The sequence below is a fragment of the Corythoichthys intestinalis genome, chromosome 7 (genome assembly GCF_030265065.1).
Source record: "Corythoichthys intestinalis isolate RoL2023-P3 chromosome 7, ASM3026506v1, whole genome shotgun sequence".
NCBI lineage: Eukaryota > Metazoa > Chordata > Actinopteri > Syngnathiformes > Syngnathidae > Corythoichthys > Corythoichthys intestinalis.
In genome coordinates, this window is record NC_080401.1 from 1,108,967 (window position 1) to 1,127,009 (window position 18,043).

The window sequence follows — 18,043 nt, forward strand, 5'->3', positions numbered from 1 at the left end:
CTTCACCCAATAGTGTATTTTATTACAATCTAGTAGTTACATTTGGAAATTTGGTTATAGGACATTTGATTTGAGCGCAATCCTCAAACTTAGGTCAAAAAAGCCATTTAAGCCTTTTCACAGTGAGATCTATGCGATATGGCCGAGAAATGTAATTTTGATGTTAACTCCCAAACCGCTGCGCAGAAGTCAACCAAACTTCACCCAATAGTGTATTGTATCACAATCTAGTAGTTACATTTGAAAATTTTGTTCTAGGACATTTTGTTTGAGCGCAATCCTCAAACTTAGGTCAAAAAAGCCATTTAAGCCTTTTCACAGTGAGATCTATGCGATATGGCCGAGAAATGTAATTTTGATGTTAACTCCCAAACCGCTGCGCAGAAGTCAACCAAACTTCACCCATTAGTGTATTGTATCACAATCTAGTAGTTACATTTGAAAATTTTGTTCTAGGGGACATTTTGTTTGAACGCAATCATCAAACTTAATTAAAAAAGTCATTTAAGCCTTTTCACAGTGAGATCTATGCGATATGGCCGAGAAATGTAATTTTGATGTTAACTCCCAAACCGCTGCGCAGAAGTCAACCAAACTTCACCCATTAGTGTATTGTATCACAATCTAGTAGTTACATGTGGAAATTTGGTTCTAGGACATTTGATTTGAGCGCAATCCTCAAACTTAGGTCAAAAAAGCCATTTAAGCCTTTTCACAGTGAGATCTATGCGATATGGCCGAGAAATGTAATTTTGATGTTAACTCCCAAACCGCTGCGCAGAAGTCAACCAAACTTCACCCAATAGTGTATTGTATCACATTCTAGTAGTTACATTTGAAAATTTTGTTCTAGGACATTTGGTTTGAGCGCAATCATTAAACTTAGGTCAAAAAAGCCATTTAAGCCTTTCCACAGTGAGATCTATGCGATATGGCCGAGAAATGTAATTTTGATGTTAACTCCCAAACCGCTGCGCAGAAGTCAACTAAACTTCACCCAATAGTGTATTGTATCACATTCTAGTAGTTACATTTGAAAATTTCGTTCTAGGACATTTGGTTTGAGCGCAATCATTAAACTTAATTAAAAAAGTCATTTAAGCCTTTTCACAGTGAGATCTATGCGATATGGCCGAGAAATGTAATTTTGATGTTAACTCCCAAACCGCTGCGCAGAAGTCAACCAAACTTCACCCAATAGTGTATTTTATTACAATCTAGTAGTTACATTTGGAAATTTGGTTATAGGACATTTGATTTGAGCGCAATCCTCAAACTTAGGTCAAAAAAGCCATTTAAGCCTTTTCACAGTGAGATCTATGCGATATGGCCGAGAAATGTAATTTTGATGTTAACTCCCAAACCGCTGCGCAGAAGTCAACCAAACTTCACCCATTAGTGTATTGTATCACAATCTAGTAGTTACATGTGGAAATTTGGTTCTAGGACATTTGATTTGAGCGCAATCCTCAAACTTAGGTCAAAAAAGCCATTTAAGCCTTTTCACAGTGAGATCTATGCGATATGGCCGAGAAATGTAATTTTGATGTTAACTCCCAAACCGCTGCGCAGAAGTCAACCAAACTTCACCCAATAGTGTATTGTATCACAATCTAGTAGTTACATTTGAAAATTTTGTTCTAGGACATTTTGTTTGAGCGCAATCCTCAAACTTAGGTCAAAAAAGCCATTTAAGCCTTTTCACAGTGAGATCTATGCGATATGGCCGAGAAATGTAATTTTGATGTTAACTCCCAAACCGCTGCGCAGAAGTCAACTAAACTTCACCCATTAGTGTATTGTATCACAATCTAGTAGTTACATTTGAAAATTTTGTTCTAGGACATTTTGTTTGAACGCAATCATCAAACTTAATTAAAAAAGTCATTTAAGCCTTTTCACAGTGAGATCTATGCGATATGGCCGAGAAATGTAATTTTGATGTTAACTCCCAAACCGCTGCGCAGAAGTAAACCAAACTTCACCCATTAGTGTATTGTATCACAATCTAGTAGTTACATGTAGAAATTTGGTTCTAGGACATTTGATTTGAGCGCAATCCTCAAACTTAGGTCAAAAAAGCCATTTAAGCCTTTTCACAGTGAGATCTATGCGATATGGCCGAAAAATGTAATTTTGATGTTAACTCCCAAACCGCTGCGCAGAAGTCAACCAAACTTCACCCAATAGTGTATTGTATCACAATCTAGTAGTTACATTTGAAAATTTTGTTCTAGGACATTTTGTTTGAACGCAATCATCAAACTTAATTAAAAAAGTCATTTAAGCCTTTTCACAGTGAGATCTATGCGATATGGCCGAGAAATGTAATTTTGATGTTAACTCCCAAACCGCTGCGCAGAAGTCAACCAAACTTCAACCATTAGTGTATTGTATCACAATCTAGTAGTTACATGTGGAAATTTGGTTCTAGGACATTTGATTTGAGCGCAATCCTCAAACTTAGGTCAAAAAAGCCATTTAAGCATTTTCACAGTGAGATCTATGCGATATGGCCGAGAAATGTAATTTTGATGTTAACTCCCAAACCGCTGCGCAGAAGTCAACCAAACTTCACCCAATAGTGTATTGTATCACATTCTAGTAGTTACATTTGAAAATTTCGTTCTAGGACATTTGGTTTGAGCGCAATCATTAAACTTAGGTCAAAAAAGCCATTTAAGCCTTTTCACAGTGAGATCTATGCGATATGGCCGAGAAATGTAATTTTGATGTTAACTCCCAAACCGCTGCGCAGAAGTAAACCAAACTTCACCCATTAGTGTATTGTATCACAATCTAGTAGTTACATGTGGAAATTTGGTTCTAGGACATTTGATTTGAGCGCAATCCTCAAACTTAGGTCAAAAAAGCCATTTAAGCCTTTTCACAGTGAGATCTATGCGATATGGCCGAGAAATGTAATTTTGATGTTAACTCCCAAACCGCTGCGCAGAAGTCAACCAAACTTCACCCAATAGTGTATTGTATCACAATCTAGTAGTTACATTTGAAAATTTTGTTCTAGGACATTTTGTTTGAACGCAATCATCAAACTTAATTAAAAAAGTCATTTAAGCCTTTTCACAGTGAGATCTATGCGATATGGCCGAGAAATGTAATTTTGATGTTAACTCCCAAACCGCTGCGCAGAAGTCAACCAAACTTCACTCAATAGTGTATTGTATCACATTCTAGTAGTTACATTTGAAAATTTGGTTCTAGGACATTTGGTTTGAGCGCAATTATTAAACTTAGGTCAAAAAAGCCATTTAAGCCTTTTCACAGTGAGATCTATGCGATATGGCCGAGAAATGTAATTTTGATGTTAACTCCCAAACCGCTGCGCAGAAGTAAACCAAACTTCACCCATTAGTGTATTGTATCACAATCTAGTAGTTACATGTGGAAATTTGGTTCTAGGACATTTGATTTGAGCGCAATCCTCAAACTTAGGTCAAAAAAGCCATTTAAGCCTTTTCACAGTGAGATCTATGCGATATGGCCGAAAAATGTAATTTTGATGTTAACTCCCAAACCGCTGCGCAGAAGTCAACCAAACTTCACCCAATAGTGTATTGTATCACAATCTAGTAGTTACATTTGAAAATTTTGTTCTAGGACATTTTGTTTGAACGCAATCATCAAACTTAATTAAAAATGTCATTTAAGCCTTTTCACAGTGAGATCTATGCGATATGGCCGAGAAATGTAATTTTGATGTTAACTCCCAAACCGCTGCGCAGAAGTCAACCAAACTTCACCCATTAGTGTATTGTATCACAATCTAGTAGTTACATGTGGAAATTTGGTTCTAGGACATTTGATTTGAGCGCAATCCTCAAACTTAGGTCAAAAAAGCCATTTAAGCCTTTTCACAGTGAGATCTATGCGATATGGCCGAGAAATGTAATTTTGATGTTAACTCCCAAACCGCTGCGCAGAAGTCAACCAAACTTCACCCAATAGTGTATTGTATCACATTCTAGTAGTTACATTTGAAAATTTTGTTCTAGGACATTTGGTTTGAGCGCAATCATTAAACTTAGGTCAAAAAAGCCATTTAAGCCTTTCCACAGTGAGATCTATGCGATATGGCCGAGAAATGTAATTTTGATGTTAACTCCCAAACCGCTGCGCAGAAGTCAACTAAACTTCACCCAATAGTGTATTGTATCACATTCTAGTAGTTACATTTGAAAATTTCGTTCTAGGACATTTGGTTTGAGCGCAATCATTAAACTTAATTAAAAAAGTCATTTAAGCCTTTTCACAGTGAGATCTATGCGATATGGCCGAGAAATGTAATTTTGATGTTAACTCCCAAACCGCTGCGCAGAAGTCAACCAAACTTCACCCAATAGTGTATTTTATTACAATCTAGTAGTTACATTTGGAAATTTGGTTATAGGACATTTGATTTGAGCGCAATCCTCAAACTTAGGTCAAAAAAGCCATTTAAGCCTTTTCACAGTGAGATCTATGCGATATGGCCGAGAAATGTAATTTTGATGTTAACTCCCAAACCGCTGCGCAGAAGTCAACCAAACTTCACCCATTAGTGTATTGTATCACAATCTAGTAGTTACATGTGGAAATTTGGTTCTAGGACATTTGATTTGAGCGCAATCCTCAAACTTAGGTCAAAAAAGCCATTTAAGCCTTTTCACAGTGAGATCTATGCGATATGGCCGAGAAATGTAATTTTGATGTTAACTCCCAAACCGCTGCGCAGAAGTCAACCACACTTCACGCAATAGTGTATTGTATCACAATCTAGTAGTTACATTTGAAAATTTTGTTCTAGGACATTTTGTTTGAGCGCAATCCTCAAACTTAGGTCAAAAAAGCCATTTAAGCCTTTTCACAGTGAGATCTATGCGATATGGCCGAGAAATGTAATTTTGATGTTAACTCCCAAACCGCTGCGCAGAAGTCAACCAAACTTCACCCATTAGTGTATTGTATCACAATCTAGTAGTTACATTTGAAAATTTTGTTCTAGGGGACATTTTGTTTGAACGCAATCATCAAACTTAATTAAAAAAGTCATTTAAGCCTTTTCACAGTGAGATCTATGCGATATGGCCGAGAAATGTAATTTTGATGTTAACTCCCAAACCGCTGCGCAGAAGTCAACCAAACTTCACCCATTAGTGTATTGTATCACAATCTAGTAGTTACATGTGGAAATTTGGTTCTAGGACATTTGATTTGAGCGCAATCCTCAAACTTAGGTCAAAAAAGCCATTTAAGCCTTTTCACAGTGAGATCTATGCGATATGGCCGAGAAATGTAATTTTGATGTTAACTCCCAAACCGCTGCGCAGAAGTCAACCAAACTTCACCCAATAGTGTATTGTATCACATTCTAGTAGTTACATTTGAAAATTTTGTTCTAGGACATTTGGTTTGAGCGCAATCATTAAACTTAGGTCAAAAAAGCCATTTAAGCCTTTCCACAGTGAGATCTATGCGATATGGCCGAGAAATGTAATTTTGATGTTAACTCCCAAACCGCTGCGCAGAAGTCAACTAAACTTCACCCAATAGTGTATTGTATCACATTCTAGTAGTTACATTTGAAAATTTCGTTCTAGGACATTTGGTTTGAGCGCAATCATTAAACTTAATTAAAAAAGTCATTTAAGCCTTTTCACAGTGAGATCTATGCGATATGGCCGAGAAATGTAATTTTGATGTTAACTCCCAAACCGCTGCGCAGAAGTCAACCAAACTTCACCCAATAGTGTATTTTATTACAATCTAGTAGTTACATTTGGAAATTTGGTTATAGGACATTTGATTTGAGCGCAATCCTCAAACTTAGGTCAAAAAAGCCATTTAAGCCTTTTCACAGTGAGATCTATGCGATATGGCCGAGAAATGTAATTTTGATGTTAACTCCCAAACCGCTGCGCAGAAGTCAACCAAACTTCACCCATTAGTGTATTGTATCACAATCTAGTAGTTACATGTGGAAATTTGGTTCTAGGACATTTGATTTGAGCGCAATCCTCAAACTTAGGTCAAAAAAGCCATTTAAGCCTTTTCACAGTGAGATCTATGCGATATGGCCGAGAAATGTAATTTTGATGTTAACTCCCAAACCGCTGCGCAGAAGTCAACCAAACTTCACCCAATAGTGTATTGTATCACAATCTAGTAGTTACATTTGAAAATTTTGTTCTAGGACATTTTGTTTGAGCGCAATCCTCAAACTTAGGTCAAAAAAGCCATTTAAGCCTTTTCACAGTGAGATCTATGCGATATGGCCGAGAAATGTAATTTTGATGTTAACTCCCAAACCGCTGCGCAGAAGTCAACCAAACTTCACCCATTAGTGTATTGTATCACAATCTAGTAGTTACATTTGAAAATTTTGTTCTAGGACATTTTGTTTGAACGCAATCATCAAACTTAATTAAAAAAGTCATTTAAGCCTTTTCACAGTGAGATCTATGCGATATGGCCGAGAAATGTAATTTTGATGTTAACTCCCAAACCGCTGCGCAGAAGTAAACCAAACTTCACCCATTAGTGTATTGTATCACAATCTAGTAGTTACATGTGGAAATTTGGTTCTAGGACATTTGATTTGAGCGCAATCCTCAAACTTAGGTCAAAAAAGCCATTTAAGCCTTTTCACAGTGAGATCTATGCGATATGGCCGAAAAATGTAATTTTGATGTTAACTCCCAAACCGCTGCGCAGAAGTCAACCAAACTTCACCCAATAGTGTATTGTATCACAATCTAGTAGTTACATTTGAAAATTTTGTTCTAGGACATTTTGTTTGAACGCAATCATCAAACTTAATTAAAAAAGTCATTTAAGCCTTTTCACAGTGAGATCTATGCGATATGGCCGAGAAATGTAATTTTGATGTTAACTCCCAAACCGCTGCGCAGAAGTCAACCAAACTTCAACCATTAGTGTATTGTATCACAATCTAGTAGTTACATGTGGAAATTTGGTTCTAGGACATTTGATTTGAGCGCAATCCTCAAACTTAGGTCAAAAAAGCCATTTAAGCATTTTCACAGTGAGATCTATGCGATATGGCCGAGAAATGTAATTTTGATGTTAACTCCCAAACCGCTGCGCAGAAGTCAACCAAACTTCACCCAATAGTGTATTGTATCACATTCTAGTAGTTACATTTGAAAATTTCGTTCTAGGACATTTGGTTTGAGCGCAATCATTAAACTTAGGTCAAAAAAGCCATTTAAGCCTTTTCACAGTGAGATCTATGCGATATGGCCGAGAAATGTAATTTTGATGTTAACTCCCAAACCGCTGCGCAGAAGTAAACCAAACTTCACCCATTAGTGTATTGTATCACAATCTAGTAGTTACATGTGGAAATTTGGTTCTAGGACATTTGATTTGAGCGCAATCCTCAAACTTAGGTCAAAAAAGCCATTTAAGCCTTTTCACAGTGAGATCTATGCGATATGGCCGAGAAATGTAATTTTGATGTTAACTCCCAAACCGCTGCGCAGAAGTCAACCAAACTTCACCCAATAGTGTATTGTATCACAATCTAGTAGTTACATTTGAAAATTTTGTTCTAGGACATTTTGTTTGAACGCAATCATCAAACTTAATTAAAAAAGTCATTTAAGCCTTTTCACAGTGAGATCTATGCGATATGGCCGAGAAATGTAATTTTGATGTTAACTCCCAAACCGCTGCGCAGAAGTCAACCAAACTTCACTCAATAGTGTATTGTATCACATTCTAGTAGTTACATTTGAAAATTTGGTTCTAGGACATTTGGTTTGAGCGCAATTATTAAACTTAGGTCAAAAAAGCCATTTAAGCCTTTTCACAGTGAGATCTATGCGATATGGCCGAGAAATGTAATTTTGATGTTAACTCCCAAACCGCTGCGCAGAAGTAAACCAAACTTCACCCATTAGTGTATTGTATCACAATCTAGTAGTTACATGTGGAAATTTGGTTCTAGGACATTTGATTTGAGCGCAATCCTCAAACTTAGGTCAAAAAAGCCATTTAAGCCTTTTCACAGTGAGATCTATGCGATATGGCCGAAAAATGTAATTTTGATGTTAACTCCCAAACCGCTGCGCAGAAGTCAACCAAACTTCACCCAATAGTGTATTGTATCACAATCTAGTAGTTACATTTGAAAATTTTGTTCTAGGACATTTTGTTTGAACGCAATCATCAAACTTAATTAAAAATGTCATTTAAGCCTTTTCACAGTGAGATCTATGCGATATGGCCGAGAAATGTAATTTTGATGTTAACTCCCAAACCGCTGCGCAGAAGTCAACCAAATTTCACCCATTAGTGTATTGTATCACAATCTAGTAGTTACATGTGGAAATTTGGTTCTAGGACATTTGATTTGAGCGCAATCCTCAAACTTAGGTCAAAAAAGCCATTTAAGGCTTTTCACAGTGAGATCTATGCGATATGGCCGAGAAATGTAATTTTGATGTTAACTCCCAAACCGCTGCGCAGAAGTCAACCAAACTTCACCCAATAGTGTATTGTATCACATTCTAGTAGTTACATTTGAAAATTTTGTTCTAGGACATTTGGTTTGAGCGCAATCATTAAACTTAGGTCAAAAAAGCCATTTAAGCCTTTCCACAGTGAGATCTATGCGATATGGCCGAGAAATGTAATTTTGATGTTAACTCCCAAACCGCTGCGCAGAAGTCAACTAAACTTCACCCAATAGTGTATTGTATCACATTCTAGTAGTTACATTTGAAAATTTCGTTCTAGGACATTTGGTTTGAGCGCAATCATTAAACTTAATTAAAAAAGTCATTTAAGCCTTTTCACAGTGAGATCTATGCGATATGGCCGAGAAATGTAATTTTGATGTTAACTCCCAAACCGCTGCGCAGAAGTCAACCAAACTTCACCCAATAGTGTATTTTATTACAATCTAGTAGTTACATTTGGAAATTTGGTTATAGGACATTTGATTTGAGCGCAATCCTCAAACTTAGGTCAAAAAAGCCATTTAAGCCTTTTCACAGTGAGATCTATGCGATATGGCCGAGAAATGTAATTTTGATGTTAACTCCCAAACCGCTGCGCAGAAGTCAACCAAACTTCACCCATTAGTGTATTGTATCACAATCTAGTAGTTACATGTGGAAATTTGGTTCTAGGACATTTGATTTGAGCGCAATCCTCAAACTTAGGTCAAAAAAGCCATTTAAGCCTTTTCACAGTGAGATCTATGCGATATGGCCGAGAAATGTAATTTTGATGTTAACTCCCAAACCGCTGCGCAGAAGTCAACCACACTTCACCCAATAGTGTATTGTATCACAATCTAGTAGTTACATTTGAAAATTTTGTTCTAGGACATTTTGTTTGAGCGCAATCCTCAAACTTAGGTCAAAAAAGCCATTTAAGCCTTTTCACAGTGAGATCTATGCGATATGGCCGAGAAATGTAATTTTGATGTTAACTCCCAAACCGCTGCGCAGAAGTCAACCAAACTTCACCCATTAATGTATTGTATCACAATCTAGTAGTTACATTTGAAAATTTTGTTCTAGGGGACATTTTGTTTGAACGCAATCATCAAACTTAATTAAAAAAGTCATTTAAGCCTTTTCACAGTGAGATCTATGCGATATGGCCGAGAAATGTAATTTTGATGTTAACTCCCAAACCGCTGCGCAGAAGTCAACCAAACTTCACCCATTAGTGTATTGTATCACAATCTAGTAGTTACATGTGGAAATTTGGTTCTAGGACATTTGATTTGAGCGCAATCCTCAAACTTAGGTCAAAAAAGCCATTTAAGCCTTTTCACAGTGAGATCTATGCGATATGGCCGAGAAATGTAATTTTGATGTTAACTCCCAAACCGCTGCGCAGAAGTCAACCAAACTTCACCCAATAGTGTATTGTATCACATTCTAGTAGTTACATTTGAAAATTTTGTTCTAGGACATTTGGTTTGAGCGCAATCATTAAACTTAGGTCAAAAAAGCCATTTAAGCCTTTCCACAGTGAGATCTATGCGATATGGCCGAGAAATGTAATTTTGATGTTAACTCCCAAACCGCTGCGCAGAAGTCAACTAAACTTCACCCAATAGTGTATTGTATCACATTCTAGTAGTTACATTTGAAAATTTCGTTCTAGGACATTTGGTTTGAGCGCAATCATTAAACTTAATTAAAAAAGTCATTTAAGCCTTTTCACAGTGAGATCTATGCGATATGGCCGATAAATGTAATTTTGATGTTAACTCCCAAACCGCTGCGCAGAAGTCAACAAAACTTCACCCAATAGTGTATTTTATTACAATCTAGTAGTTACATTTGGAAATTTGGTTATAGGACATTTGATTTGAGCGCAATCCTCAAACTTAGGTCAAAAAAGCCATTTAAGCCTTTTCACAGTGAGATCTATGCGATATGGCCGAGAAATGTAATTTTGATGTTAACTCCCAAACCGCTGCGCAGAAGTCAACCAAACTTCACCCATTAGTGTATTGTATCACAATCTAGTAGTTACATGTGGAAATTTGGTTCTAGGACATTTGATTTGAGCGCAATCCTCAAACTTAGGTCAAAAAAAGCCATTTAAGCCTTTTCACAGTGAGATCTATGCGATATGGCCGAGAAATGTAATTTTGATGTTAACTCCCAAACCGCTGCGCAGAAGTCAACCAAACTTCACCCAATAGTGTATTGTATCACAATCTAGTAGTTACATTTGAAAATTTTGTTCTAGGACATTTTGTTTGAGCGCAATCCTCAAACTTAGGTCAAAAAAGCCATTTAAGCCTTTTCACAGTGAGATCTATGCGATATGGCCGAGAAATGTAATTTTGATGTTAACTCCCAAACCGCTGCGCAGAAGTCAACCAAACTTCACCCATTAGTGTATTGTATCACAATCTAGTAGTTACATTTGAAAATTTTGTTCTAGGACATTTTGTTTGAACGCAATCATCAAACTTAATTAAAAAAGTCATTTAAGCCTTTTCACAGTGAGATCTATGCGATATGGCCGAGAAATGTAATTTTGATGTTAACTCCCAAACCGCTGCGCAGAAGTAAACCAAACTTCACCCATTAGTGTATTGTATCACAATCTAGTAGTTACATGTGGAAATTTGGTTCTAGGACATTTGATTTGAGCGCAATCCTCAAACTTAGGTCAAAAAAGCCATTTAAGCCTTTTCACAGTGAGATCTATGCGATATGGCCGAAAAATGTAATTTTGATGTTAACTCCCAAACCGCTGCGCAGAAGTCAACCAAACTTCACCCAATAGTGTATTGTATCACAATCTAGTAGTTACATTTGAAAATTTTGTTCTAGGACATTTTGTTTGAACGCAATCATCAAACTTAATTAAAAATGTCATTTAAGCCTTTTCACAGTGAGATCTATGCGATATGGCCGAGAAATGTAATTTTGATGTTAACTCCCAAACCGCTGCGCAGAAGTCAACCAAATTTCACCCATTAGTGTATTGTATCACAATCTAGTAGTTACATGTGGAAATTTGGTTCTAGGACATTTGATTTGAGCGCAATCCTCAAACTTAGGTCAAAAAAGCCATTTAAGGCTTTTCACAGTGAGATCTATGCGATATGGCCGAGAAATGTAATTTTGATGTTAACTCCCAAACCGCTGCGCAGAAGTCAACCAAACTTCACCCAATAGTGTATTGTATCACATTCTAGTAGTTACATTTGAAAATTTTGTTCTAGGACATTTGGTTTGAGCGCAATCATTAAACTTAGGTCAAAAAAGCCATTTAAGCCTTTCCACAGTGAGATCTATGCGATATGGCCGAGAAATGTAATTTTGATGTTAACTCCCAAACCGCTGCGCAGAAGTCAACTAAACTTCACCCAATAGTGTATTGTATCACATTCTAGTAGTTACATTTGAAAATTTCGTTCTAGGACATTTGGTTTGAGCGCAATCATTAAACTTAATTAAAAAAGTCATTTAAGCCTTTTCACAGTGAGATCTATGCGATATGGCCGAGAAATGTAATTTTGATGTTAACTCCCAAACCGCTGCGCAGAAGTCAACCAAACTTCACCCAATAGTGTATTTTATTACAATCTAGTAGTTACATTTGGAAATTTGGTTATAGGACATTTGATTTGAGCGCAATCCTCAAACTTAGGTCAAAAAAGCCATTTAAGCCTTTTCACAGTGAGATCTATGCGATATGGCCGAGAAATGTAATTTTGATGTTAACTCCCAAACCGCTGCGCAGAAGTCAACCAAACTTCACCCATTAGTGTATTGTATCACAATCTAGTAGTTACATGTGGAAATTTGGTTCTAGGACATTTGATTTGAGCGCAATCCTCAAACTTAGGTCAAAAAAGCCATTTAAGCCTTTTCACAGTGAGATCTATGCGATATGGCCGAGAAATGTAATTTTGATGTTAACTCCCAAACCGCTGCGCAGAAGTCAACCACACTTCACCCAATAGTGTATTGTATCACAATCTAGTAGTTACATTTGAAAATTTTGTTCTAGGACATTTTGTTTGAGCGCAATCCTCAAACTTAGGTCAAAAAAGCCATTTAAGCCTTTTCACAGTGAGATCTATGCGATATGGCCGAGAAATGTAATTTTGATGTTAACTCCCAAACCGCTGCGCAGAAGTCAACCAAACTTCACCCATTAATGTATTGTATCACAATCTAGTAGTTACATTTGAAAATTTTGTTCTAGGGGACATTTTGTTTGAACGCAATCATCAAACTTAATTAAAAAAGTCATTTAAGCCTTTTCACAGTGAGATCTATGCGATATGGCCGAGAAATGTAATTTTGATGTTAACTCCCAAACCGCTGCGCAGAAGTCAACCAAACTTCACCCATTAGTGTATTGTATCACAATCTAGTAGTTACATGTGGAAATTTGGTTCTAGGACATTTGATTTGAGCGCAATCCTCAAACTTAGGTCAAAAAAGCCATTTAAGCCTTTTCACAGTGAGATCTATGCGATATGGCCGAGAAATGTAATTTTGATGTTAACTCCCAAACCGCTGCGCAGAAGTCAACCAAACTTCACCCAATAGTGTATTGTATCACATTCTAGTAGTTACATTTGAAAATTTTGTTCTAGGACATTTGGTTTGAGCGCAATCATTAAACTTAGGTCAAAAAAGCCATTTAAGCCTTTCCACAGTGAGATCTATGCGATATGGCCGAGAAATGTAATTTTGATGTTAACTCCCAAACCGCTGCGCAGAAGTCAACTAAACTTCACCCAATAGTGTATTGTATCACATTCTAGTAGTTACATTTGAAAATTTCGTTCTAGGACATTTGGTTTGAGCGCAATCATTAAACTTAATTAAAAAAGTCATTTAAGCCTTTTCACAGTGAGATCTATGCGATATGGCCGATAAATGTAATTTTGATGTTAACTCCCAAACCGCTGCGCAGAAGTCAACCAAACTTCACCCAATAGTGTATTTTATTACAATCTAGTAGTTACATTTGGAAATTTGGTTATAGGACATTTGATTTGAGCGCAATCCTCAAACTTAGGTCAAAAAAGCCATTTAAGCCTTTTCACAGTGAGATCTATGCGATATGGCCGAGAAATGTAATTTTGATGTTAACTCCCAAACCGCTGCGCAGAAGTCAACCAAACTTCACCCATTAGTGTATTGTATCACAATCTAGTAGTTACATGTGGAAATTTGGTTCTAGGACATTTGATTTGAGCGCAATCCTCAAACTTAGGTCAAAAAAAGCCATTTAAGCCTTTTCACAGTGAGATCTATGCGATATGGCCGAGAAATGTAATTTTGATGTTAACTCCCAAACCGCTGCGCAGAAGTCAACCAAACTTCACCCAATAGTGTATTGTATCACAATCTAGTAGTTACATTTGAAAATTTTGTTCTAGGACATTTTGTTTGAGCGCAATCCTCAAACTTAGGTCAAAAAAGCCATTTAAGCCTTTTCACAGTGAGATCTATGCGATATGGCCGAGAAATGTAATTTTGATGTTAACTCCCAAACCGCTGCGCAGAAGTCAACCAAACTTCACCCATTAGTGTATTGTATCACAATCTAGTAGTTACATTTGAAAATTTTGTTCTAGGACATTTTGTTTGAACGCAATCATCAAACTTAATTAAAAAAGTCATTTAAGCCTTTTCACAGTGAGATCTATGCGATATGGCCGAGAAATGTAATTTTGATGTTAACTCCCAAACCGCTGCGCAGAAGTAAACCAAACTTCACCCATTAGTGTATTGTATCACAATCTAGTAGTTACATGTGGAAATTTGGTTCTAGGACATTTGATTTGAGCGCAATCCTCAAACTTAGGTCAAAAAAGCCATTTAAGCCTTTTCACAGTGAGATCTATGCGATATGGCCGAAAAATGTAATTTTGATGTTAACTCCCAAACCGCTGCGCAGAAGTCAACCAAACTTCACCCAATAGTGTATTGTATCACAATCTAGTAGTTACATTTGAAAATTTTGTTCTAGGACATTTTGTTTGAACGCAATCATCAAACTTAATTAAAAAAGTCATTTAAGCCTTTTCACAGTGAGATCTATGCGATATGGCCGAGAAATGTAATTTTGATGTTAACTCCCAAACCGCTGCGCAGAAGTCAACCAAACTTCAACCATTAGTGTATTGTATCACAATCTAGTAGTTACATGTGGAAATTTGGTTCTAGGACATTTGATTTGAGCGCAATCCTCAAACTTAGGTCAAAAAAGCCATTTAAGCCTTTTCACAGTGAGATCTATGCGATATGGCCGAGAAATGTAATTTTGATGTTAACTCCCAAACCGCTGCGCAGAAGTCAACCAAACTTCACCCAATAGTGTATTGTATCACATTCTAGTAGTTACATTTGAAAATTTCGTTCTAGGACATTTGGTTTGAGCGCAATCATTAAACTTAGGTCAAAAAAGCCATTTAAGCCTTTTCACAGTGAGATCTATGCGATATGGCCGAGAAATGTAATTTTGATGTTAACTCCCAAACCGCTGCGCAGAAGTAAACCAAACTTCACCCATTAGTGTATTGTATCACAATCTAGTAGTTACATGTGGAAATTTGGTTCTAGGACATTTGATTTGAGCGCAATCCTCAAACTTAGGTCAAAAAAGCCATTTAAGCCTTTTCACAGTGAGATCTATGCGATATGGCCGAGAAATGTAATTTTGATGTTAACTCCCAAACCGCTGCGCAGAAGTCAACCAAACTTCACCCAATAGTGTATTGTATCACAATCTAGTAGTTACATTTGAAAATTTTGTTCTAGGACATTTTGTTTGAACGCAATCATCAAACTTAATTAAAAAAGTCATTTAAGCCTTTTCACAGTGAGATCTATGCGATATGGCCGAGAAATGTAATTTTGATGTTAACTCCCAAACCGCTGCGCAGAAGTCAACCAAACTTCACTCAATAGTGTATTGTATCACATTCTAGTAGTTACATTTGAAAATTTGGTTCTAGGACATTTGGTTTGAGCGCAATTATTAAACTTAGGTCAAAAAAGCCATTTAAGCCTTTTCACAGTGAGATCTATGCGATATGGCCGAGAAATGTAATTTTAATGTTAACTCCCAAACCGCTGCGCAGAAGTAAACCAAACTTCACCCATTAGTGTATTGTATCACAATCTAGTAGTTACATGTGGAAATTTGGTTCTAGGACATTTGATTTGAGCGCAATCCTCAAACTTAGGTCAAAAAAGCCATTTAAGCCTTTTCACAGTGAGATCTATGCGATATGGCCGAAAAATGTAATTTTGATGTTAACTCCCAAACCGCTGCGCAGAAGTCAACCAAACTTCACCCAATAGTGTATTGTATCACAATCTAGTAGTTACATTTGAAAATTTTGTTCTAGGACATTTTGTTTGAACGCAATCATCAAACTTAATTAAAAATGTCATTTAAGCCTTTTCACAGTGAGATCTATGCGATATGGCCGAGAAATGTAATTTTGATGTTAACTCCCAAACCGCTGCGCAGAAGTCAACCAAACTTCACCCATTAGTGTATTGTATCACAATCTAGTAGTTACATGTGGAAATTTGGTTCTAGGACATTTGATTTGAGCGCAATCCTCAAACTTAGGTCAAAAAAGCCATTTAAGCCTTTTCACAGTGAGATCTATGCGATATGGCCGAGAAATGTAATTTTGATGTTAACTCCCAAACCGCTGCGCAGAAGTCAACCAAACTTCACCCAATAGTGTATTGTATCACATTCTAGTAGTTACATTTGAAAATTTTGTTCTAGGACATTTGGTTTGAGCGCAATCATTAAACTTAGGTCAAAAAAGCCATTTAAGCCTTTCCACAGTGAGATCTATGCGATATGGCCGAGAAATGTAATTTTGATGTTAACTCCCAAACCGCTGCGCAGAAGTCAACTAAACTTCACCCAATAGTGTATTGTATCACATTCTAGTAGTTACATTTGAAAATTTCGATCTAGGACATTTGGTTTGAGCGCAATCATTAAACTTAATTAAAAAAGTCATTTAAGCCTTTTCACAGTGAGATCTATGCGATATGGCCGAGAAATGTAATTTTGATGTTAACTCCCAAACCGCTGCGCAGAAGTCAACCAAACTTCACCCAATAGTGTATTTTATTACAATCTAGTAGTTACATTTGGAAATTTGGTTATAGGACATTTGATTTGAGCGCAATCCTCAAACTTAGGTCAAAAAAGCCATTTAAGCCTTTTCACAGTGAGATCTATGCGATATGGCCGAGAAATGTAATTTTGATGTTAACTCCCAAACCGCTGCGCAGAAGTCAACCAAACTTCACCCATTAGTGTATTGTATCACAATCTAGTAGTTACATGTGGAAATTTGGTTCTAGGACATTTGATTTGAGCGCAATCCTCAAACTTAGGTCAAAAAAGCCATTTAAGCCTTTTCACAGTGAGATCTATGCGATATGGCCGAGAAATGTAATTTTGATGTTAACTCCCAAACCGCTGCGCAGAAGTCAACCAAACTTCACCCAATAGTGTATTGTATCACAATCTAGTAGTTACATTTGAAAATTTTGTTCTAGGACATTTTGTTTGAGCGCAATCCTCAAACTTAGGTCAAAAAAGCCATTTAAGCCTTTTCACAGTGAGATCTATGCGATATGGCCGAGAAATGTAATTTTGATGTTAACTCCCAAACCGCTGCGCAGAAGTCAACCAAACTTCACCCATTAGTGTATTGTATCACAATCTAGTAGTTACATTTGAAAATTTTGTTCTAGGGGACATTTTGTTTGAACGCAATCATCAAACTTAATTAAAAAAGTCATTTAAGCCTTTTCACAGTGAGATCTATGCGATATGGCCGAGAAATGTAATTTTGATGTTAACTCCCAAACCGCTGCGCAGAGGTCAACCAAACTTCACCCAATAGTGTATTGTATAACAATCTAGTAGTTACATTTGAAAATTTTGTTCTAGGACATTTTGTTTGAGCGCAATCCTCAAACTTAGGTCAAAAAAGCCATTTAAGCCTTTTCACAGTGAGATCTATGCGATATGGCCGAGAAATGTAATTTTGATGTTAACTCCCAAACCGCTGCGCAGAAGTCAACCAAACTTCACCAAATAGTGTATTGTATCACATTCTAGTAGTTACATTTGAAAATTTCGTTCTAGGACATTTGGTTTGAGCGCAATCATTAAACTTAGGTCAAAAAAGCCATTTAAGCCTTTTCACAGTGAGATCTATGCGATATGACCGAGAAATGTAATTTTGATGTTAACTCCCAAACCGCTGCTCAGAAGTAAACCAAACTTCACCCATTAGTGTATTGTATCACAATCTAGTAGTTACATGTGGAAATTTGGTTCAAGGACATTTGATTTGAGCGCAATCCTCAAACTTAGGTCAAAAAAGCCATTTAAGCCTTTTCACAGTGAGATCTATGCGATATGGCCGAGAAATGTAATTTTGATGTTAACTCCCAAACCACTGCGCAGAAGTCAACCAAACTTCACCCAATAGTGTATTGTATCACAATCTAGTAGTTAC